A 5,051-nucleotide genomic window follows, 5' to 3' on the forward strand; every position below is an offset into this window, starting at 1 on the left:
TGGACAGAAAAGGGAAGAGCATATCATGCCTAATGAGCTTGCAGTGAAAGGCCTGCTTGAACTTGTCGTGGCATATTGCATATTGCAGAGAGCCTCCACCTTGCAAATCACACTGTAATGATTCACTTAAGGGCCATTTTCTCCTATTGATCATTGGACAACAATGAGAGGCTGACTGCTGGCACGTTTTCTGAGGTGGACGGATTTGACGGTGTCAGCTTCTCTCTGGCTGCGTGTGCTTTTATGTTGACATCAGCAGTTATGGGTGCCCTGCTGATTTTCTAGGAAGGACCCTTCAGATATCTGAACCACAATGCTCTCTCTCAGCAACTGTCCAGAGATTGAAAGTGAGAGAGAGAGAGAGAGAGAGAGAGAGAGAGAGAGAGAGAGAGAGAGAGAGTGTGTGTTTGTGTGTGTGTGTGTGTGTGTGTGTGTGTGTGTGTGTGTGTGTGTGTGTGTGTGTGTGTGTGTTCATTTCATTGTGCTTTCCAGACAGAGAGAGGAGGAAAAAGTTAAGCAAAGAGAGATTAAGAGTAAGACACCTGTCTTTGTGATGTCTAGATAGAGAGAAAGCAAGAGAGAGTGAGAGAGAGAGAGAGAGAGCAAGCAGGGACAGACAACTCTCTTAATGTCGTCCAGTGAGTGAGACTCAAAGAGAGAGAGAAAGAGAAATAGAGAAGGATAGAGTAAGTGTAATATACCTTTCTTTGTGTTGTCCTTTGGTATATGTGTTTGACATTGAACCAAGGGATCTGTGCAGAAGATCTGCTGTGACTGTTAAGGCTGGTGGCACTGGGGTATTGATTGAGTCACGTGACGACGTCTGCCTGTCTTCTGGTGGCACTTAAGCCTCGATGCCGGGAGGTAGATGGCATGAAAAGGTAGGGGGGACTGGTAGCTAGTGTGCATATGCCATTTTTGGATCAGATATACACACTGAAAGTGCAAGCAATTAGTCTTTTTGTCTATTTATCAGTAGCAGATGGAACCGGTTGGTCTAAAATAAAAACATAAATAATCACATAATATATTATGCAACAGGAAATATATACAGTAAAAGTCTGTCATGCAAATGCAATTCACAAAGGCCATTCTGTCCACTTTGGATCCATTACGGGGCTGTTTTTAGTCTTTTTCTACCATGCATAGTCAGTCTGCAATTGTTTTTGCTCTTGCGTTCTTTTGTTCTCTGCAGGGCGAAACTCACTGATGTCTTTGGCATAAAGAGCAACACACACACCCTTCTGTGTGACCGCCAGTCCTGACGGCCATGGCTGTCATCGGCGTGAATCCATCACAGAGTCCGCTGCTGTATGAAATTGTAATGGGCTGATTTCATTTGACCCTCCATTTTTTTTATTATAGGAACACACACGGGCCCCCCGACATTCATTACATCATTCTGAAAACATCGAATTTTTTCCCACATTGAAATATTAATTCATCGAGCTTCATGTCATGAAATCTATCATCTCATCTCCGGGCTTCAAAAGAGAGAGAGAAAGAAAGAGAGGTTGGGTGGTGGGGGCGGGGATCTCATCAAACGCCCGTCATTGTCGATGCGCAGGCTTTAGGGGTGCAACATAGAGTCCTCCCCGTATCTCCTCAATCACCGTGAGGTGTCTTCATTGTGGAGGCTGTTCCTGGGATGCTTACTGAATAACCCGGCGTCCTCTGTATACAGTCATTAGGGCGCGGTGGAGGGATGAACTGCGCGGAGAGAAGCCTGGGCATAGAGAAGCCCCTGCTAGAGAAATCCAATTACAATCCATGATTCCTCTGAAGAAACAGATTACCTATCCTCCTAATGACATTTCCCTGCGCATTCATACTGGCCCCCCGAAATGAAATTACTTGGGAAACTTTGAGGGTGGTCCAAGGAGGAGGAGAGGAGGAGAGGAGGAGAGGAGAAGGCCATCAATCCACTCCTCCTTACCCAGTTTATTACCCAGATGCGTGCAGCTCCACAGACTCAGGTTGGTGTGGCTCTCATCCACAAGCCACAGCCAAGCCAGGGGGGACGGAGAGACAGAAAGACAGAAAGAGAGAGAAAGAAAGAAAGGGAGAAAGGGGAGAAGAGAAGAGAGAGAGAGAGAGAGACTGAAGGGTGGGGGGCTCGCTGACATCCTCGAAACCTGCCTAGTTTCCCCATCAGCTCCAACTAGCAGCAGGGGCAGCACAACATGACAATTGGTAGTTAATGAGAATCTGAAGGTTATTGGGGACCACCCACAACAGCAGTGTCATTGTCAGTAATAACACCACTGATACAGTGTTTCCCCAGGAGGATCGCCATCCCACTATAATTACCTGTCTGCTTTATTTGATTTTGCCAACACACACACACACACATGTTCATGCACTCACACACTCACACACATGCATCCCCCCCCCCCCCCACACACACACACACACACTCACACCAACACACACACACACTCACACCAACACACACACACACATGCACTCACACACTCACACACTCACAAACATGCATTCCCACACACACAAACTCTCACACACACACACACACACACACACACACACACAAACTCACACACACACACACACACACACACACACACACACACACACACACACACACACACACACACACACACACTCACACACACACACACACACAGCCTGTGTTTGTGTGTCATATCTTTATATAAGTGCTGTGATCAGAGGGCTGGAGTGGAGGCCATGAATAATGCAGACGGTGCCCTATGCTGTGCACACACACACGTGACCTCACATTTGCATACTGCCATTTGGTTGGTGTTATGGTGGGTGTCACTCCTGACATTGAGCACAGGAGGGCACAGGCACGTCGGCACACGGCACACGGCACCCACACCCGGCACCTGGGCACACACACACACACACACACACACACACACACACACACACACACACACACACACACACACACACACACACACACACACACACACAGAACGGTTCCAGACTCATCGGGTGGCAATTAAGAGCTGTGCACCTGGGGCCATGAGGAAGCCAGAACCCGCTCCACCTGAGCCGGCGCAGGAGGGGGCCGCACGCCTGTCTCCAGGAGCTCCTCCCTGGGAAGAGCCACCGTCAGGGACAGGCACCTCCTCCTCCCTGGGAAGATAATACACCGTCAGGCACCTCCTCCTCCCTGGAAAGATCCACCGTCAGGCACAGGCACCTCCTCCTCCCTGGGAAGATCCACCGTCAGGCACAGGCACCTCCTCCTCCCTGGGAAGATCCACCGTCAGGCACAGCACCTCCTCCTCCCTGGAAGGATCCACTGTCAGGCACAGGCACCTCCTCCTCCCTGGGAGGATCCACTGTCAGGCACAGGCACCTCCTCCTCCTCCCTGGAAAGATACACTGTCAGGCACAGGCACCTCCTCCTCCATGTCAGAGAGTCTCTTTGTGCTGAAACAGAATCAATGCTGCCACAGCTTAACAGGTCTGCTTAAGCACACACAGTACAGATGGTGGTGTTGAAAGGTGTGTGATGTTGTGTTTTTTTTGGGCTGGGGTTTTTGTGCGTTTTTTCATGTTTTGGAGGGAATATTATATCCATGCCAATGAATAGTCAAGGCTCACCAGGGGGACACAAGAGACATAATTCGATTCTTGAGCGTGCAACATATCTGAAGACATCTAATGAATATGCAGGCTGCAATTCATTTGCGGAGGTATTATGATTGATATGGTATGAGACTAGCACAATCCATCACACGCTATCCAACCTGCATGCAAGCACGTTCTGTATTCCCAAATTGCAAATGTATATTCTTTTAAATAATCCAATCAAGGGCTGATCTTGTCTTTCGGAAATCTGATTTGAACCACCAGAGGAAGCGTTCAAACCTATTATCCCTAAACAGCACTTTCCGAGGAACATGAATGAACAAGCAATACAGTAAATAACACTTGAAATGCCGAAATGCATATTCGACCCCCCCTCACCCCCCTTTCCCCTTGTCTCATTTTCTGCTAATATAACAGTGTTCATTAGAATTCTGCAACATGAACTGCCGGGTAGTTAACATGTCTCCAAGGTTAACATTTTTAATTCAAGACTGAGGGATTCAGAGAAGCACTCCTTTGAAGTTTCTTGTTCAAGTCAGAAGGGAGGCTGCAAGGCTGTTGAAGAGTGTCTGCGATATTGACATTAAAACTCAACACACAGAATGATACCAATTGATATTTCATACCGCTCCCTTTGGGAAGAGAGAGAGAGAGAGAGAGAGACGGGCAGGCCGGTGTGAGATGAATAATGAAACTTACTTCTCTCTTTGCTCATTTTTTATTTAATGTGGAACCCTTTTTTGTTGCTCCCCAAAGCTCCTCAGGACAGAAGAGAGCGTAACACAGGTGTAGGAGCTGAAGAGAAAAAGTGGGGAGGAAAAAAGAAAACCCTTTTCTGTGCTACACAGAGAATAATGTAGGAAGGTTAAATAGATATTTGTGATGCCTTTTTAGTGCGGCTTATCGACAACCTCCCAAATTGCCTGTGACTGATGAGCTGGACTGAATGTAACTGAAATTGATGCAGCATGTCAAGAGTTGAGGGTTAAGAGCTGTCTTGGTAGTCAGCCAGCATCGGCTAAGTCCAAGGCAGATTCCACAGCTATACATATCTTATGATACAATAAAGATACAAGAACCTTATAACAGTGATATGTTCAAGTGTTGTAGGTACATTATCTAGTATATCTAATGGAAAACCTTAGCTCCATTTTATGCAACAGAAACGACATAAAACAAACTATACGTATGTAGAAACATTTCTGAGTTGAGTTATTAGTAATTAAGTTTTTAGTTTGAGTAGTATTACGTGTACAACTAATCAGGAAACTGACTTTGCAGTTGACCCAAAATTCTTAAAATGTCATTCTCTGAATCGTGCATGTGTGTGTGTGTGTGTGTGTGTGTGTGTGTGTGTTTGTGTGTGTGTGTGTCTGCGTGAGAGAGAGTGAGTGTGTGTGTCTGTATCTGTGCATGTGTGTGTGGGGGTATATTTTAAAGTGCAAAGGTCTCATGACAGCTGCAGA

This window comes from Sprattus sprattus, assembly GCF_963457725.1.
Source record: "Sprattus sprattus genome assembly, chromosome: 10".
NCBI lineage: Eukaryota > Metazoa > Chordata > Actinopteri > Clupeiformes > Clupeidae > Sprattus > Sprattus sprattus.